This window comes from Oncorhynchus gorbuscha, linkage group LG02 (assembly GCF_021184085.1).
Source record: "Oncorhynchus gorbuscha isolate QuinsamMale2020 ecotype Even-year linkage group LG02, OgorEven_v1.0, whole genome shotgun sequence".
Taxonomy (NCBI): Eukaryota; Metazoa; Chordata; class Actinopteri; order Salmoniformes; family Salmonidae; genus Oncorhynchus; species Oncorhynchus gorbuscha.
In genome coordinates, this window is record NC_060174.1 from 12821414 (window position 1) to 12842626 (window position 21213).

Genomic DNA, 21213 nt, shown 5'->3' on the forward strand with positions numbered 1-21213 from the left:
TACTATGTCCTATTTATTGCCTTACCTCCTCACGCCATTTGCACACACTGTATATAGACTTTCTTTTTTTCTATTGTGTTATTGACTGTACGCTTGCTTATTCTATGTGTAACTCTGTGTTGTTGTTTGTGTCGCACTGCTGTGCTTTATCTTGGCCAGGTCGCAGTTGTACATGTTCTCAACTAGCTTACCTGGTTAAATAAAAGTGAAATGTATATATATATATATTTTTTTTTTAAGTTGGAAGGTGGCATCCTATGATGTTGCCATGTTGAAAGTCACTGAGCTCTACAGTATGGCCATTATTTTTGCCAAGGTTTGTCTATGGAGATTGCATGGCTTGTATACACCTGTCAGCAACGGGTCTGGCTGAAATAGCCGAATCCACAAACTGTAAGGGGCGTCCTGATACTTTTGTATATATATAGTGTAAGTAAAGCCCATCTAACTGATGCTCTGGCCTAAAAGATTATGGCATGTCATACTCTTTCTGGCCAGACAGCATCAGATTCATGGGCTGCATATAGTAAGAGAGAGGGGCGCTGTTTCGCCTGCTCGGAGGCTTTCTCCAGTGAGATTGTTTCAGCCACTTGCGAATTGAAGGAAAGTGCACTGCTTAGATGCTGGAATTATTTGGATGAACCTACTTTTTGAAGTGATTTATTTGACAATCAGATGAAAACAGCATGACTGGTTGTGTTTGTGGCACATTAAAAGGGAATACATTTTTACAGTTAAGTCTTTACTATAAATCCCATAAAAATTGAGGAGGGGGGGGCTCACACTGGCCTTTGCCTGGGACCTCCAAATCACTAAATCCGACCCTGTGTGTGATTTATTGTAGAATGCATTGTTTTTAATTATAATGACCCAACCAAAGCCAGGCAGGCGGGTTGTCCACTTCGACACTGCTCTGCCTGTCCCGTCCTTTACACCTGCCTCGCTCTGCTTGCTCCATCCACCCACTTCTGGTAGGAGAGCCCTGCCATAGAGAATGATAGAGGCCTCTTGTGGCCCAAAAGGCCGCATTTGCAGTGGTGGAAGCCACTTTAAGGTAGTCAACTGGTTGGGACCAGAGTCTAGTGAAACATGTGTTCTTAAAATCCCTGCCATTGCGCAATCACGTGTGAAAACAGAGGTTTGACTAGCTACTATTTAAAAGCAGATCCCTGCTTTCTGGTGCTTACAAATTAAGCACATTAATTTGCTTTACAGTGTAGCCTATAAGGGCACAGGGCGAGACGCAGATGCAGACATGGGAGGCAGATGGTTAGAGTCTCTGATATTTATTATGATCCAAGGGGCAGACAAGAGAATGGTGATGGACAGGCAAAAGATCATAACAAGGTCAGAGTCCAAGAGGTACAGGGTGGCAGGCAGGGTTCAGAGTAGAGGCAGGCAAGGGTCAAAACCAGGAAGACTAGCAAAAACAGAGAAAAGGAAAAAACAGGCGCACAGAATACCACACTGGTTGACTTGACAAGAAGAACTGGCAACAGACAAACAGGGAACACAGGAATACGTACCCAGAGACTAATGAGGAAAATGGGTGACACCTGGAGGTGGGTGGAGACAATCACAAAAACAGGTGAAACAGATCAGGGCGTGACAGTAGCCTACCTGGCATATGAAAAAAGTAGCTGCACCAAATCTCCATTTGCTATTCAAGTGATATGAATGACATTTTTTGTGGGCCATTCTAGATAAAAAATAATTCTACACATATATTACTAGACTATATGTAAAGACCAGATTAAATTGAGAAAACTGCTTGAGAATATTATCAAGGGCTTGTCAAATTGTGAATGAGAGACTGATTACGTTTGTGCAGACTACAACAAACAGAGCACAGCGCTTCCCTTTCATGCAACTTTTTATCAAATCATTATTTGATCATCAAATTAAGCGTATAGAATAGCCGCAACACAGAATAGACGCATGTGCACACTCCCTGGGAAATCGTTTGGAGACAAACATCCTTTCTATTTTATTCAGCTATGTTCAATTGTATTGTTCTTACTATAAAATAATGCCACAGGAATTCTAGGCAAATCTTGCCTGCTAAATGAGCTAGTTTAGCCCACAGCCACATGGCGTAGCCAGATCATTGCCTAACACAACATTTCCCACCCAGGGATGCTGGCCTTCTAGGCAGAGTTGCAAAGAAAAAGCCATATCTCAGACTGGCCAATAAAAAGAAAAGATTAAGATGGGCAAAATAATGGTTGCTGATAATGGGCCTCTGTACGCCTATGTAGATATTCTATTAAAAGCTACAATAGACAATTTCAACATTAACATTGTCTACACTGTATTTTTTTTTTGTTGCTATATATATATTATATATAGCACATTTTGATATTTATGTATATATTTAGCTCTATTTTAGCTATATATATATTTTTTTTAGCTAAACAGGTGGGCTCAAACTGGTGTCACTATTGGGATAGTGATATTACTATAAATGCAGTTACATTTTTTATTCTACTTCATATCATACAGCTTCTTTGCTCCTTTTAAATACATAAGAAAACATTACAATTGTGTTTTATTGTGAAATGCATTACCTTCTATAATTCCCTTTGTACGAAATAGATGCACTGCCAATTATACCCATTTATCACCACTAGGGGGCAGCGATGACTGTTACTACATTTTTGGATCGTGAATTACTTTAGTAGCGAATAAGAACTTCCACTTATCAGCCACTGCCTCAAGTCTAAAACAGGAGGGGTACAAATGGAGATTAGTAACTCAATATTTGTATTGATACTTACATTTCCAAAGAGAATGTATCAAATGTGGCACAGAGGATTCATATCTATTTAAAGAGGAGAGAAAAGGAATACTACTCCTTCTCTGTTCCGCGGGTGATGTGGAGGTAAACCCAGGCCCTGCATGTCCCCAGGCACCCTCATTTGTTTACTTCTGTGATCGAAAAAGCCTTGGTTTCATGCATGTCAACATCAGAAGCCTCCTCCCTAAGTTTGTTTTACTCACTGCTTTAGCACACTCTGCTAACCCTGATGTCCTTGCCGTGTCTGAATCCTGGCTCAGGAAGGCCACCAAAAATTCTGAGATTTCCATACCCAACTATAACATCTTCCGTCAAGATAGAACTGCCAAAGGGGGAGGAGTTGCAGTCTACTGAAGAGATAGCCTGCAAAGTAATGTCATACTTTCCAGGTCCATACCCAAACAGTTCGAACTACTAATTCTGACAATTACTCTCTCCAGAAATAAGTCTCTCACTGTTGCCGCCTGCTACCGACCCCCCTCAGCTCCCAGCTGTGCCCTGGACACCATTTGTGAATTGATTGCCCCCCATCTAGCTTCAGAGTTTGTTCTGTTAGGTGACCTAAACTGGGATATGCTTAACACCCCGGCAGTCCTACAATCTAAGCTAGATGCCCTCAATCTCACACAAATCATCAAGGAACCCACCAGGTACAACCCTAACTCTGTAAGCAAGGGCACCCTCATAGACGTCATCCTGACCAACTGGCCCTCCAAATACACCTCTGCTGTCTTCCACCAGGATCTCAGCTACCACTGCCTCATTGCCTGTATCCGCTACGGTGCCGCAGTCAAACGACCACCCCTCATCACTGTCAAACGCTCCCTAAAACACTTCTGTGAGCAGGCCTTTCTAATCGACCTGGTCCGGGTATCCTGGAAGGACATTGACCTCATCCCGTCAGTTGAGGAAGTCTGGTCATTCTTTAAGAGTAACTTCCTCACCATTTTAGATAAGCATGCTCCGTTCAAAAAATGCAGAATGAAGAACAGATACAGCCCTTGGTTCACTCCAGACCTGACTGCCCTCGACCAGCACAAAAACATCCTATGGTGGACTGCAATAGCTTCGAATAGTCCCCGCGATATGCAACTGTTCAGGGAAGTCAGGAACCAATACACACAGTCAGTCAGGAAAGCTAAGGCCAGCTTCTTCAGGCAGAAGTTTTCATCCTGTAGCTCCAACTCCAAAAAGTTCTGGGACACTGTGAAGTCCATGGAGAACAAGAGCACTTCCTCCCAGCTGCCCACTGCACTGAGGCTAGGTAACACGGTCACCACCAATAAATCCATGATTATCGAAAACTTCAACAAGCATTTCTCAACGGCTGGCCATGCCTTCCGCCTGGCTACTCCTACCTCGGCCAACAGCTCCACCCCCCCGCAGCTCCTCGCCCAAGCCTCTCCAGGTTCTCCTTTACCCAAATGCAGATAGCAGATGTTCTGAAAGAGCTGCAAAACCTGGACCCGTACAAATCAGCTGGGCTTGACAATCTCGACCCTCTATTTCTGAAACTATCCGCCGCCATTGTCGCAACCCCTATTACCAGCCTGTTCAACCTCTCTTTCATATCGTCTGAGATCCCCAAGGATTGGAAAGCAGCCGCAGTCATCCCCCTCTTCAAAGGGGGAAGACACCCTGGACCCAAACTGTTACAGACTTATATCCATCCTGCCCTGCCTATCTAAGGTCTTCGAAAGCCAAGTCAACAAACAGGTCACTGACCATCTCGAATCCCACCATACCTTCTCCGCTGTGCAATCTGGTTTCTGAGCCGGTCACGGGTGCACCTCAGCCACACTCAAGGTACTAAACGGTATCATAACCACCATCGATAAAAGACAGTACTGTGCAGCCGTCTTCATCGACCTTGCCAAGGCTTTCAACTCTGTCAATCACCATATTCTTATCGGCAGACTCAGTAGCCTCGGTTTTTCGGATGACTGCCTTGCCTGGTTCACCAATTACTTTGCAGACAGAGTTCAGTGTGTCAAATCGGAGGGCATGCTGTCCGTCCTCTGGCAGTCTCTATGGGGGTGCCACAGGGTTCAATTCTCTGGCCGACTCTTTTCTCTGTATATATCAATGATGTTGCTCTTGCTGCGGGCGATCCACCTCTACGCAGACGACACCATTCTATATACTTTCGGCCCGTCATTGGACACTGTGCTATCTAACCTCCAAACGAGCTTCAATGCCATACAACACTCCTTCCGTGGCCTCCAACTGCTCTTAAACGCTAGTAAAACCAAATGCATGCTTTTCAACCGATCGCTGCCTGCACCCGCATGCCCGACTAGCATCACCACCCTGGATGGTTACGACCTTGAATATGTGGACACCTATAAGTACCTAGGTGTCTGGCTAGACTGCAAACTCTCCTTCCAGACTCATATCAAACATCTCCAATCGAAAATCAAATCAAGAGTCGGCTTTCTATTCCGCAACAAAGCCTCCTTCACTCACGCTGCCATGCTTACCCTAGTAAAACTGACTATCCTACCGATCCTCGACTTTTTCGATGTCATCTACAAAATTGCTTCCAACACTCTTCTCAGCAAACTGGATGCAGTTTATCACAGTGCCATCCGTTTTGTCACTAAAGCACCTTATACTACCCACCACTGCGACTTGTATGCTCTAGTCGGCTGGCCCTCGCTACATATTCGTCGCCAGACCCACTGGCTCCAGGTCATCTACAAGGCCATGCTAGGTAAAGCTCCGACTTATCTCAGTTCACTGGTCACGATGGCAACACCCATCCGTAGCACGCCCTCCAGCAGGTGTATCTCACTGATCATCCCTAAAGCCAACACCTCATTCAGCCGCCTTTCTTTCCAGTTCTCTGCTGCCTGTGACTGGAACGAATTGCAAAAATCACTGAAGTTGGAGACTTTTATCTCCCTCACCAACTTCAAACATCAGCTATCTGAGCAGCTAACCGATCGCTGCAGCTGTACATAGTCTATTGGTAAATAGCCCACCCATTTTCACCTACCTCATCCCCACAGTTTTTATTTATTTACTTCTCTGCTCTTTTGCACACCAATATCTCTACCTGTACCTGTACATGATCATCTGATCATTTATCACTCCAATGTTAATCTGCAATATTGTAATTATTCGCCTACCTCCTCATGCCTTTTGCACACATTGTATATAGACTCCCCTTTTTTTCTACTGTGTTATTGACTTGTTAATTGTTTACTCCATGTGTAACTCTGTGTTGTCTGTTCACACAGCTATGCTTTATCTTGGCCAGGTCGCAGTTGCAAATGAGAACTTGTTCTCAACTAGCCTACCTGGTTAAATAAAGGTTAAATTGTTATTATTTTTTAAAATCAGAATGTTGTGAAAACGGAAAGTATACTGATAAATAGTGTACCTGATTTCTATGTTGGCATAACATTACTGCACTGTAATGGTCATTGAGTTTACAGCTGACAAGTGTCTACTGAATTATATGAGCACATAAATAAAAAATAATATAAGTATGAGTAAACCAATGCGTAAACCAATGCCAATCAGTGACACAGATCAGAGCTGTGGATGCTGGAAATGTTATTTGTAATTGATAAGTAAACTGCTCCACTGCTGGGCACTTGGACACCGAGCCAGGACTCACTTGTCGTGGGTCTTAATATAGCCAGTGCCTGTTAAGTGATACATTAGGTGTCTGTAATTAGATCTTGAGGAAACGGGGGTCTTTTTGGTCCCACGGGGCCACCATTGGGACCAGATTCCACCACTGTGCCCTGTTAAACAATGAGCCCAAAATTTGTCTGGAGGGTTCTGGAATGGCAGAAAAGGTTCTCAAGAAATCCAAAAAATGTTCTATCTGTACCTTTTGACAATGGTTCAAATGAACAAGGCTATGTAGGCAACATTTGTTTAAAAAACATATGCGTACGTTGCAACTATAATATAAGTTCTTACTCTAGTGTGGAAAGGTTTCTAGTCCTTGTATGACAGCCATGATCCAAAGTGAGCTCCTGTATCAGACCAACAGTAGCTATGGCCAGAGACTAACACCTGTTACAGTGGCCGAGCTGTCCCCCTGCAAACCTGACAGCTGAGCTCACAAACACCACAGCTGGCACTCTGAGACATGCCCCTGAAACAGCATATTTCCATAGATGTTACAGTTCTTTAACTGGCCATAATGTAGTTCAGATCTCTGTTCTCCTGTAAATGTTATAGGCCTACATCTAGGGAAAGGGGCAGTGGTGTCCTTTAAAAGAGGTATAGTGATATTTTATGCCTACACACCCTGCCTTTAAAATAACTTAAGACTAATTCCTCAACGCCAGTAGCAACACTTCAACAGAGATAACTTGGTCAACAGTTGGGGGAAGGCCCTTTCCTGTTTCAATGCCCCCGTGCGCAAAGCAAGGTCAATACAGAAATGGTTTATCGAGATCGGTGTGGAAGAACTTGACTGGCCTGCACAGAACCCTGACCTCTACCCCAGTGAACACCTTTGGGATGAATTGGAACGCCGACTGCGAGCCAGGCTTAAATGCCCAACATCAGTGCTCGACCTCACTAATGCTCTTGCAGCTGAATGGAAGCAAGTCCCCGCAGCAATGTTCCAACATCTAGTGGAAAGCCTTCCCAGAAGAGTGTAGGCTGTTATAGTAGCAAAGGAGGGACCAACTCCATGTTAATGCCCATGATTTTGGAATGAGATGTTCGACAAGCAGATGTCCACATACTTTTGGTCATGTAGTGTATCTCCATTCTGTTGTTCCCACATTTACATTTACATTACATAAAGACATTATGTTGCATTGCACCTATCTTGTGAGAGCACATTTTTTATTTTGAGGGAAAGATAATGTACATACAGTATTATGTTATCTTGGGTATCCTTTAGCAGGGTATCATTTTATATCACACTTACCAATTACAATTAATTGAATCATTACAGTAGTGGCCGTCTCTCCGCCAGTATCCCTGAACCAGCATAGTGACGGTCTGACTAGATGCTCCACTACAGGGCTGGGCAGAAAGAGGGGTGTATGGGCCGTACCACTCTGAGGCAGGACCGAGGAGTGTTTTGGCAGTGCCACAGCAGCTGGCCTGGCCTGATTCAGGCTAGCTGTCGCAAGACTTGATTGGTTCCCACAGCTGTGTTGCTATTTAAGGCAGTCCCCTTTTAATCCTTGATGGTCTATGGGTCTCTGGATGGGACTAGTGCCCTTCGGCCTTGGGATTTCAGGAACTAACTCCTTCCACTGTCCAGCTAGTGGCTGAGATTTTAATGCAGGCAAACTTAAATCAGTTTTACCAAATTTTTACCAGCATGTCACATTTGCAACCAAGGAAAGAAAATCCTAGACTACCTTTACTACACACACAGAGATGCATACAAAGTTCTCCCCCACCCTCCATTTGGCAAATCTGACTATAATTCTATCCTCCTGATTCCTGCTTACAAGCAAAAACTAAAGCACGAAGTACCACTGACTCGCTCAATACGGAAGTGGTCAGATGATACGGATGCAACACAACAGGACTGTTTTGCTAGCACAGACTGGAATATGTTCTGGGATTCATCCAATGGCATTGAGGAGTACACCACCTCAGTCATCGGCTTCATCAGTAAGGGCATTGGCGACATTGTCCCCACAGTGACTGTATGTACATATCCCAACCAGAAACCATGGATTACAGGCAACATCCACATCGAGCTAAAGACTAGAGCTGCCGCTTTCAAGGAGCGGGAGACTAATCCGGACGCTTTCAAGAAATCCCGCTATGCCCTCAGACAAACCATCAAACAAGCGAAGCGTCAATACAGGATTAAGATTGAATCCTACTACACTGGCTCTGACACTCATCGGATGTGGCAGGGCCTGAAAACTATTATGGATTACAACGGGTAACCCAGGCACGAGCTTTCCAGTGACGCGAGCCTTCCAGACGAGCAAAATGCCTTTTATGCTCGCTTCGAGGCAAGCAACACTGAAGCATGCACAAGAGCACCAGCTGTTCTGGATGACTGTGTGATAACGCTCTTGGTAGCAGATGTGAACAAAACCTTTAAAACTTCTTAGTGATCCCTTCACGCGCCAATCCCGTTAATGGGATTGATTTGACAACAACCAGTGAAATAGCAGCGCGCCAAATTAAAAACCAGAAATACTCATAATAATAATTCATAAATCATACAAGTGTTATACATGGGTTTAAAGATGAACTTCTTGTTAATCCACCCACAGTGTCAGATTTCAAAAAGGCTTTACAGCTCAATCAAACCATGCTATTATCTGAGGACAGCACCCCATCAAACATACACATGAAAATCATAATTCAACCCGCCAGGCACAACACAAAAGTCAGAAATAACATATAGTGGATGCCTTACCTTTGAAGATCTTCTTCTGTTGGCACTCCAATATGTCCATTAAACATCACAAATGGTCCTTTTGTTCGATAAACTCCGTCGTTGTATATCCAAAATATCCATTTATTTGGCGCGTATGATTCAGAAAATACACCGGTTCCAACTCACGCAACATGACTATGACATTATCTAATTAGTTACCTGTAAACTTGATCCAAACATTTCAAACAACTTTCCTAATCCAACTTGAGGTATTTTTAAACGTAAATAATCGATCAAATTTAAGACGGAATAAACTGTGTTCAATACTGGAGGAAAACAAAGTAGAGCGAGCTTTCAGGTCATGTGCCGCAACCACAACAATACACTTCACTCAACCCTCGTTCTGAACAGGGTTACTTCTTCATTTCTCAAAGTAAAAACATCAACCAATTTCTAAAGACTGTTGACATCCAGTGGAAGCGATAAGAACTGCAAGCACCTGACTTAGAATTCTAGATTCCCATTGAAAAACAATTGAAAAGAGAGTGACCTCAAAAATGTTTCCCCCTGGATGGTTTGTCCTCGGGGTTTCGACGTTCCTAAGAAGTTCTGTTATACTCACAGGCATCATTCAAACTGTTTTAGAAACTTCAGAGTCTGTTCTATCCAAATCTACTAATAATATGCATATCCGAGCTTCTGGGCCTCAGTAACAGGCAGTTTACTTTGGGAACACTTTTCATCCGGACGTGAAAATAGTGCCCCCAGCCTTAAGAAGCTTTAAACAGGTCAACATTCACAAAGCCGCTGGGCCAGATGGATTACCAAAACGTGTACTCAAAGCATGCATGTACCAACTGTCAAGTGTCTTCACTGACATTTTCAACCTCTAGCTGACCGAGTCTATAATACCTACATGTTTCAAGCAGACCACCATTGTCCCTGTGCCCAAGGAAGCGAAGGTAACCTGCCTAAATGATTACCGCCCCATGGCACTCACGTCGGTAGCCATGAAGTGCTTTGAAAGGCTGGTCATGGCTCACATCAACAGCATCCTCCTGGACACCCTAGACCCACGGCAATTTGCATACCACCCCAACAGATCCAAAAATGACGCAATCTCATTCACATTCCACACCGCCCTTTCTCATCTGGACAAAAGGAACACCTATGTGAGAATGCTGTTCATTGACTACAGCTCAGCGTTCAACACCATAGTGCCCACGAAGCTCATCACTAAGCTAAGGACACTGGGACTAAACACCTCCCTCTGCAACTGGATCCTGGACTTCCTGATGGGCCACCCCCAGGTGGTAAGAGTAGGCAACAACAGGTCTGTCACGCTGATCCTTTACACTGGGGCCTCTCAGGGTGTGTACTTAGTCCCCTCCTGTATTCCCTGTTCACCCAAGACTGCGTGGCCAAACACGACTCCAACACCATTATTAAGTTTGCCGACGACACAACAGTGTCGACAACGATGAGACGGCCTATGGGGAGGAGGTCAGAGAACTGGCAGTGTTGTGTCAGGACAACAACCTCTCCCTCAATGTGAGCAAGACAAAGGAGCTGATTGTGGGCCGACATTCCTGTGGGCTGAACAGGCCCCAATTGACATCGACAGGGCAGTGGAACGGGTCGACTTTCAATTTCCTTGAGGTCCACATAACCAACAAACTATCATGGTCCAAACATACCAAGACAGTCGTGAAGAGGGTCCGACAAAACCTTTTCCCCCTCAGGAGACTGAAAAGATTTGGCATGGGTCCCCAGAACCTCAAAAGTTTCTACAGCTGCACCATCGAGAGCATCCTGACCGGTTGCATCACCGCCTGGTATGGAAACTGCTCGGCATCTGACCGTAAGGCGCTACAGAGGGTAGTGCGAACGGCCCAGTACATCACTGGGGCCAAGCTTCCTGCCATCCAGGACCTATACAATAGGCAGTGTCAGTGGAAAGCCCATACAATTTTAAAGACTCCAGCCACCCAAGTTAAAGACTGTTTTCTCTGCTTCCCATACGGCCAGCGGTACCGGAGCGCCAAGTCTAGGACCAAAAGGCTCCTCAACAGCTCCTACCCCAAAGCCATTAGCCTGCTGAACAATTAATAAAATCGCCACCGGACAAGTTACATTGACCTCCCCCCCTTTTTTGTACGCTGTTGCTATTCGCTGTTTATTATCTATGCTTTGTCACTTCGCCCCCACCTACATGTACAAGTTACCTCAACCAACCTGTACCCTCGCACAGTGACTCGGTACCGATGCCCCCTGAATATAGCCTCATTCTTGTTATTCTTATTGTGTTACTTTTTCTTTTTACTTTTTCTTTTAGTGTACTTTTAGTGTAAATATTTTCTTAACTCTTCTTGAGCTCCACTGTTGGCAAAAGGCTTATTAGTAATATTTCACGGTAAAGTCTACACACGCATGTGACAAATAACGTTTGATTTGATATGGCCTATACTTTACTGTAAATTTCACGGTAAAGTCTACACACGCATGTGACAAATAACGTTTGATTTGATATGGCCTATACTTCACTGTAAATTTCACGGTAAAGTCTACACATGCATGTGACAAATAACGTTTGATTTGATATGGCCTATACTTTACTGTAAATTTCACGGTAAAGTCTACACACGCATGTGACAAATAACGTTTGATTTGATTTTTTACCTCTGGCCCAAGGGAGGAAGTGAATGGTGGGGTGAAGTCTAAAGCAGGTCTAGCACACTGGCACCCCTTCTTATTTTGACATCATAGTAATCTGTGCTTTTCAAACACTCGTTCTTATTTGGTGACCCCAGCTTTGACAACATAACTTCTTCAGTAGACTTCTGTCTCATTCAAAGACAATCTCCACAACTACTTAGTGCCCTTCTTTATAAATAATTCAAAGTCTCACTGTATCCTGTCTGTCAAATCAACAGTTTAAAATCTGACACCGTAGTCTACAGTATAGGCACAACACAGAGTGTCTTTTTCACTGACTGTGACCTGTAGCACTAGGAGAGATGCATGCTGGTCTGGCTCTCAGGTTTCAGTTCCAGGCATTAGCCCAAGGGATGCCTACTGGTATGCTGGCAAGTTGACGTTTATTGTCATGAATCTTGCCCTGGAGGCAGAATTTAGCAATTTCCGCTTGATGGGCCAGCTGCAAGTCAAAGTAGGCTATATCGTAAAAATTCATGAAAACCCAAATTAGTTTTTGGCCTTAAATTTAAGGTTAGGGTTAGGCATAATGGTTAGCAGTGTGGTTAGGGTTAAGGTTATGGTTACGTTTAATTTAATTAACCTGTTAAGACTCTAGGGGCAGTATTTCATTTTTGGATAAAAAGACATGCCCGTTTTAAGCGCAATATTTTGTCACGAAAAGATGCTCGACTATGCTTGGAATTGATAGTTTTGGAAAGAAGACACTCTGACGTTTCCAGAACTGTAAAGATTTTCACTGTGAGTGCCATAGAACAGAATCTACAGGCAAAACCAAGATGTTTGAGTGACCAGGAAATCAACAGGATTTCTGGAGGCACGTTTTCCATTATCTCCTTATATGGCTGTGAATGCGACAGGAATGAACGGACACTTCCTATCGTTTCCCCCAGGTGTCTGCAGCATTGTGACGTATTTGTAGGCATATCATTGGAAGATTGACCATAAGAGCCTACAATTACCAAGTGTCCCGCACGGTGTCTGCGTGGAAATTGGTGCGCAAAAGTCAGGTACCAGTATTTTTCCATCCGAATCAGAGAAGAATGCACGCTTCCAGGGAAGGGATTTCAATGAAGAGATATATGACAAAACACCTTGAGGATTGATTCAAACAACGTTTTCCATGTTTCAGTCGATATTATGGAGTTAATTCGGAAAAAAGTTTGACGTTTAGGTGACTGAATTTTCGGTTAGTTTCGGTAGCCAAATGCATAGTAACAAAACGGAACGTTGTGTCCTACACAAGCATCTTTCAGGAAAAACTGGACATCTGCTATGTAACTGAGAGTCTCCTCATTGAAACATCTGAAGTTCTTCAAAGGTAAATTATTTTATTTGATCCCTTTGCTGGTTTTTGTGAATGTTGCGTGCTAAATGCTAACGCTAAATGCTAAGCTAGCTATCACCACTCTTACACAAATTATTGATTTTCTCTGGTTCTAAAGCATATTTTGAAAATCTGAGACGACAGGATTGTTAAGAAAAGGATAAGCTTGAGGATAGGCATATTTATTTCATTTAATTTGCAATTTTCAGAAATCGCTAATTTTGCGTTATGGTAATGAGCTTGAGGTTGTAGTCACGATCCCGGATCCGGGATGGGGCGGATTACGTTTAATTTAATTAATTAAAGTAAATTAATTAATTTAATTAATTAATTTAATTTAAGATTTCATGACTTTGTGGTTTTGCCAGCTAGTCACCACTCTGCAGAGCTGCATCCAGAACAAGATTCATGACAATAAATGCCAACCTGCAGTATGGTGGGGGATTTCCTAAAGACCTGTTTAATCACCAGCCATCTCAGTAACTGAGTGAAAATCATATCACTTTCTGCATATTGACTGACGACAACGAGTTATTCTGTTTTTTTTCCATTCTAAAACTCTATAAAATCACTGCTTATCAGAACATAATGCACATCTCTGCATTGGGACCAGAAAGAAATGACTAAAATGCCTTTTTCACTGTGTGATTGGTATTCTTCCCATCATGCTAATTTGGATGTTTGTTTTGAGTGCTACTTGCTGTGTATGGTCAGTGTACTGCCAACAAACGTGCTACTCATGATTTCCAAAGCCATGTCCTGTGTGAGGAAGAAGCTGGACTGGCCAGTGAGTCAGCAGCTGTGCATGGGGAGTACGTGAGATGTGTCTAAAGCAACTTTTCTATTTATATATTTCACCACGGAGAGCACTACTTTCTCATTGTAGAGGAGGACGTAGCTTACTATTAGGAGTAGTGGGGTTAGTAATGCCATACGTGTCACATATCAGTTTGCAAACAATGTAAAAAATATATATATTTAATTCAGTTAATAATGCTGCATACACGTGTAATCAATGTGAAATGGCTAGCTTTAACCTGTTTTAGAGACAATTTATCATCGACTATTGTAAGAGCTTTCATTGTCTGTTTATATGCCCCCTTTATTTATCCTATGGTTCTGACTTGTACAGGGATTACACTGTAAGAACGGCCCATATTCTGAATTCTGTCGCTGTACATTTCAAAAGTGCTGAACAAATAGTTATATTGACTATGTCTGTCGTCACTTGCTCATTATTGTCTTGATCAAAATTACAGATCACCTCTCATCGGCTTGTCGTCCCCTTATGCCATAGTAGTAGTAGCAATAGTAGTAGCAGAATTAGTAGTAGTAGTAGTAGTAGCAGCAGTAGTAGCAATAGTAGTGGCAGTAGCAGAAGTAGTAGTAGTAGTAGTAGTAGAAGAAATAGTAGTAGCAGTAACAGAGTAGTAGTAGTAGCAGCAGCAGTAGTAGTAGGGATAGTAGCAGCAGTAGCAGTAGTATTAGTAGCAGTAGCAGAAGTAGTAGCAGAAGTAGTAGTATTAGAAGCAGCAGTAGTAGTAGAAATAGTAGTAGCAGTAGCAGTAGTAGTAGTAGTAGTAGTAGTAGTAGTAGTAGTAGTAGTAGTAGCAGCAGTAGTAGTAGGGGTAGTAGTCGTAGTAGTTGTAGAAGTAGTAGTATTAGCATTAGTAGCAGCAGTAGTAGTAGCAATAGTATTAGCAGTAGCAGAAGTAGTAGTAGTAGTAGTAGTAGCAGCAGTAGTAGTAGGGGTAGTAGTCGTAGTAGTTGTAGTAGTAGCAGGAGCAGGAGCAGGAGCAGGAGCAGGAGCAGGAGCAGGAGCAGGAGCAATAGTAGTAGTAGCAGTAGTAGTAGTAGTCGTAGTAGTCGTAGTAGTAGTAGTAGTAGCAGTAGTAGTAGTAGTAGTAGTAGTAGCAGTAGCAGAAGTAGTAGCAGTAGAAGTAGCAATAGTAGTAGCAGTAGCAGAAGTAGTAGTGGTAGTAGTAACAGCAGCAGTAGTAGTAGGGGTAGTAGTAGCAGTAGTAGTAGTAGTAGTAGTAGTAGTAGTAGTAGTAGTAGTAGTAGTAGCAGTAGTAGGGTATAACAAACTAGGGTCAGTTTGTTATATCTGGAGTACTTCTCCTGTCCTATTCGGTGTCCTGTGTAAATCAAAGTGTGCGTTCTCTAATTCTCTCCTTCTCTCTTTCTTTCTCTCTCTCGGAGGACCTGAGCCCTTGGACCATGCCCCAGGACTACCTGACATGATGACTCCTTGCTGTCCCCAGTCCACCTGACCGTGCAGCTGCTCCAGTTTCAACTGTTCTGCCTTATTATTATTCGACCTTACTGGTCATTTATGAACATTTGAACATCTTGGCCATGTTCTGTTATAATCTCCACCCAGCACAGCCAGAAGAGGACTGGCCACCCCACATAGCCTGGTTCCTCTCTAGGTTTCTTCCTAGGTTTTGGCCTTTCTAGGGAGTTTTTCCTAGCCACCGTGCTTCTACACCTGCATTGCTTGTTGTTTGGTGCTATATAAATACATTTTATTTGATTTTAAAATAAATTTGATACTACTACTGCTACTACTTCTGCTACTACTACTGCCACTGCTACTGCTACCACTACTATTACTACTACTACTGCTGCTACTGCTACTGCTACTACTACTACTACTACTACTACTGCTACTACAACTACTACGACTACTACTCCTACTACTGCTAATACTACTACTTCTGCTACTGCCACTACTACTACTACTCAGGAGTAAATGTCAGTTGGCTTTTCATAGCCGATCATTAAGAGTATCTCTACCGCTCCTGCTGTCTCTAGAGAGTTGAAAACAGCAGGTCTGGGACAGGTAGCACGTCCGGTGAACAGGTCAGGGTTCCATAGCCGCAGGCAGAACTGGAGGATGAGACAGGAGGGGTCAGGAGACACTGTGGCCCCATCCGATGATACCCCCGGACAGGGCCAAACAGGAAGGATATAACCCCTCCCGCTTTTCCAAGGCACAGCCCCCACAGCACTAGAGGGATATCTTCAACCACCAACTTACCATCCTGAGACAAGGCCGAGTATAGCCCACAAAGATCTCCGCCACGGCACAACCCAAGTGGGGGGCGCCAACCCAGACAGGAATATCACGTCAGTGACTCAACCCACTCAAGTGACGCACCCCTCCTAGGATGAAAGAGCACCAGTAAGCCAGTGACTCAGCCCCTGTAATAGGGTTAGTGTCAGGACCCGGTTACGAACCCGGGTCTCCGGAGTGAGAAACAGTCACTTAACCAACTGAGCCACGAATAGTCGGCAGAACCCAGAAGATGAGGCAGACACAGCAGTACTTGAGACGGTGTATTTAATGAAGTAAAAAGTGAAGTTCTTCAGGAAAACATGTAACTCCACAACCTCAAAAGGAATCCTACAAGAACAAAGGTAATCCTCCAAGATAAAAAAGCTAAATCAACAAGATGGAAGGTAAAGCACAAAAAGCCTCAAAAGATACTCAAAAAACAAACAAACAAGAACAAAAAACAGAATTCCACAAGAGAGTCCACCGGGATCAACAAGAGTTCTCAGAGTAGTAGGGCTGGGTGCTGACATACAAACACAGAGCAAAGAACAGAGGAAAACAAAGGGTTTAAATACAATCAGGGGAAACGAGGCACAGGTGCAAATAATAATGGGGATCAAGGGAAAACAAAAGGTCAAAAGGCACAATGGGGGCATCTAGTGACCAAAAACCGGAACAACCCTGGCCAAATCCTGACAGAATCCCCCCCCCCTAGGAACGGCTCCTGACGTTCCTACCAGCTCTCTCAGGGTGGAGGGCCCTGAACTGACGAATGAGGTCAGGGTCCAGTATGTCTTTGGCAGGAACCCAGGAGCGCTCCTCGAGACCGTAGCCTTCCCAGTCCACCAGATACTGCCAGGACCGCTGCACCCGGCGGGAATCCAGTATCCGATGGACGGTATAAGCCGGCTGGCCTCCAATGACACGAGGCGGAGGTCTGTCTGCCGGGACAAGGGGAGAAAAAACAAATCAAATCAAATCAAATGTATTTATATAGCCCTTCGTACATCAGCTGATATCTCAAAGTGCTGTACAGAAACCCAGCCTAAAACCCCAAACAGCAAACAATGCAGGTGTAAAAGCACGGTGGCTAGGGAAAAACTCCCTAGAAAGGCCAAAACCTAGGAAGAAACCTAGAGAGGAACCGGGCTATGTGGGGTGGCCAGTCCTCTTCTGGCTGTGCCAGGTAGAGATTATAACAGAACATGACCAAGATGTTCAAATGTTCATAAATGACCAGCATGGTTGAATAATAGTAAGGCAGAACAGTTGAAACTGGAGCAGGAGCATGGCCAGGTGGACTGGGGACAGCAAGGAGTCCTCATGTCAGGTAGTCCTGGGACATGGTCCTAGGGCCCAGGCCAGTTGAAACTGGAGCAGCAGCATGGCCAGGTGGACTGGGGACAGCAAGGAGTCATCATGTCAGGTAGTCCTGGGGCATGGTCCTAGGGCTCAGGTCCTCCGAGAGAGAGAAAGAAAGAGAGAAGGAGAGAATTAGAGAACGCACACTTAGATTCACACAGGACACCGAATAGGACAGGAGAAGTACTCCAGATAAACAAACTGACCCTAGCCCCCGACACATAAACTACTGCAGCATAAATACTGGAGGCTGAGACAGGAGGGGTCAGGAGACACTGTGGCCCCATCCGAGGACACCCCGGACAGGGCCAAACAGGAAGGATATAACCCCACCCACTTTGCCAAAGCACAGCCCCCACACCACTAGAGGGAAATCTTCAACCACCAACTTACCATCCTGAGACAAGGCCGAGTATAGCCCACAAAGATCTCCGACACGGTACAACCCAAAGGGGGGACCCAGACAGGCCGACCACAACAGTGAATCAACCCACCCAGGTGACGCACCCCCCCCAGAGACGGCACGAGAGAGCCCCAGCAAGCCAGTGACTCAGCCCCGTAACAGGGTTAGAGGCAGAGAATCCCAGTGGAAAGAGGGGAACCAGCCAGGCAGAGACAGCAAGGGCGGTTCGTTGCTCCAGAGCCTTTCCGTTCACCTTCCCACTCCTGGGCCAGACTACACTCAATCATATGACCCACTGAAGAGATGAGTCTTCAGTAAAGACTTAAAGGTTGAGACCGAGTTTGCGTCTCTGACATGGGTAGGCAGACAGTTCCATAAAAATGGAGCTCTATAGGAGAAAGCCCTGCCTCCAGCTGTTTGCTTAGAAATTCTAGGGACAATTAGGAGGCCTGCGTCTTGTGACCGTAGCGTACGTGTAGGTATGTACGGCAGGACCAAATCAGAGAGGTAGGTAGGAGCAAGCCCATGTAATGCTTTGTAGGTTAGCAGTAAAACCTTGAAATCAGCCCTTGCTTTGACAGGAAGCCAGTGTAGAGAGGCTAGCACTGGAGTAATATGATCAATTTTTTTGGTTCTAGTCAGGATTCTAGCAGCCGTATTTAGCACTAACTGAAGTTTATTTAGTGCTTTTTCCGGGTAGCTGGAAAATAGAGCATTGCAGTAGTCTAACCTAGAAGTGACAAAAGCATGGATTAATTTTTCTGCATCATTTTTGGACAGAAAGTTTCTGATTTTTGCAATGTTACGTAGATGGAAAAAAGCTGTCCTCGAAATGGTCTTGATATGTTCTTCAAAAGAGAGATCAGGGTCCAGAGTAACGCCAAGGTCCTTCACAGTTTTATTTGAGACGACTGTACAACCATTAAGATTAATTGTCAGATTCAACAGAAGATCTCTTTGTTTCTTGGGACCTAGAACAAGCATCTCTGTTTTGTCCGAGTTTAATAGTAGAAAGTTTTTAATAAGGAAATGTGAAACGTGGGATTAATCTTAAGGGTTCTGGGTAAGTGTAGGCGATAAGAAACTGGGTTAACTCTCCTGGCAACCTTAAAGGGACCGATGTATTTTTGGGACAGCTTGCGAGACTCCACCCGTAGTGGTAGGTCTCTTGTGGAGAGCCAGACTCTCTGGCCGGGGGCGCAGGGTAGGCCCGGGACGGTGACGTCTGTTGGCTTGTTGTTGGTACCTCTGTGAGGAACGCATAAGATTAAGACGGGTCTTCCTCCACATAAGCCGACAGCGTCTGACGAACTTCAAGGCTGAAGGCACTCTGACTTCTGCCTCCTGGTCCGGGAACAATGGAGGGGCATAGCCAAACTGACACTCGTGCGGGGACATACCAGTGGAGGAGGAGCGCAAGGTGTTGTGCGCGTATTCGGCCCAAACAATGAAGGACGACCATGTGGACGGGTTGTTACGAGTCATACACCGGAGGGTGGTTTCCAGCTCTTGATTCATCCTCTCAGTTTGGCCGTTGGACTCCGGATGGTACCCTGAAGATAGACTGGCAGAAGCCCCCATGAGTTGGCAGAAGGTCTTCCAAAACCTAGAGGCGAACTGGGGACCTCTGTCAGAAACCATATCTTGAGGAATGCCGAAGACTCAGAACACATGATTAATTACCAACTCAGCCGTTTCCTTGGCAGAAGGTTACTTAGTTCGAGGGACGAACCTGGCCGCCTTTGAAAACCTGTCGATAATGACTAGGATAGTAGTATTGTCATGGGATGGAGGAAGGCCAGAAATGAAGTCCAACGAGATATGGGACCAGGGTCTGTGGGGAACAGGTAAAGGGTGAAGGAGTCCTTGCGGGCGGAGGTGAGAAGATTTGCCCTGGCAGCACACGGGGCAGGCATTGACGAAAGTGGCAACGTCTTCTCTTATTGTAGGCCACCAGAACTTACGCTGGATGAACTCCAAGGTGCGACCTACGCCCGGGTGACAGGTGAGGCGAGAGGAGTGCCCCCACAGAAGGACCTGAGTCCTCACTGCCTTGGGGACAAACAACCGATTGGCAGGACCTCCTTTCGGGTCCGGTTCAATAGCTTGAGCTCGTCTCACGGAATCCTCAACTTGCCACGAGATCGGAGCCACGATCTTAGCAGCAGGAAGGACAGACATGTCCGTGTCATCTCGAATGGCAGGAGCGTAGACTCGGGACAGGGCGTCCGGTTTGAGATTCTTTGACCCGGGCCGATAGGTGAGGATAAACTGGAATCGATTGAAGAAAAGAGACCATCTAGCTTGTCTAGAGTTCAACCGCTTCGCCTGCTGGATATACTCCAGATTTTTGTGGTCCGTAAGCACTTGAAACGGGTGAGAAGCCCCCTCGAGCCAGTGTCTCCATTCCTTCAATGCCATCTTAACCGCTAGGAGTTCACGATCCCCCACATCGTAGTTCCTCTCAGCCGGGGTAAGCCGGTGTGAGAAGAAAGCGTACGGATGAAGCTTCTTGTCTTCACCCCTCTGAGACAGGACAGCTCCAACACCAACCTCTGAGGCGTCTACCTCCACCACAAACGGTTCATCCGTAGTCGGTAGTATCAGGATGGGAGCAGAGAGGACGCGCTGCTTGAGTCCTTGGAAGGCCGTCTCAGCTTCTCTTCCCCACAAAAACCTTGCATTGCCACCTTTGGTTAAAGCTGAGAGAGGGGCTGCCACCAAGCTGAAGTTCTTGATGAACTTGCGGTAAAAGTTGGTGAAGCCCAGGAAACGCTGAACTTCCTAAATGGATTTGGGGGTTGGCCAATCCGCTACCGCCCCTACCTTCCTGGGGTCCATTTGGACTCGACCGGGTTCCACTACAAATCCCAGGAATTGTACTCGGGATGAATGGAATTCACATTTTTCCGGCTTAACGTACAGATGGCTGTCTAGGAGGCGTTTGAGTACTTGTCTGACATGCTTAGTGTGTTCTTGAAGAGAGCTCGAAAAGATGAGGATGTCATCCAAGTAAACGAACACAAATATGTTAAGCATATCCCTAAGCACATCGTTTATGAGCGCTTGGAACACCGCTGGGGCGTTGGTCAGGCCGAAGAGCATCACCAAGTATTCATAGTGACCAGTAGGCGTGTTGAAAGCGGTCTTCCACTCGTCACCAGGTCTGATCCGCACAAGATGGTATGCGTTCCGCAGGTCAAGCTTAGTGAAAACA

At 45.0% G+C, this 21213-nt stretch overlaps 1 protein-coding gene across 2 annotated transcripts in view; it reads left to right on the top strand.

The window, feature by feature from the left end:
• The first annotated feature begins 13146 nt into the window (after positions 1-13146).
• LOC123997300 (nexilin-like) overlaps positions 13147-21213 on the top strand; it is a 49137-nt gene continuing 41070 nt past the window's right edge. Inside the window, exon 1 of one of the 2 annotated variants that reach the window (XM_046301461.1) lies at positions 13147-13164. The gene's annotated coding sequence lies outside the window, so the exon portion shown is untranslated. Of the gene's footprint in view, positions 13165-17639; positions 17658-21213 lie in introns of those variants that run through there. The other variant, XM_046301468.1, reaches the window with a different exon arrangement.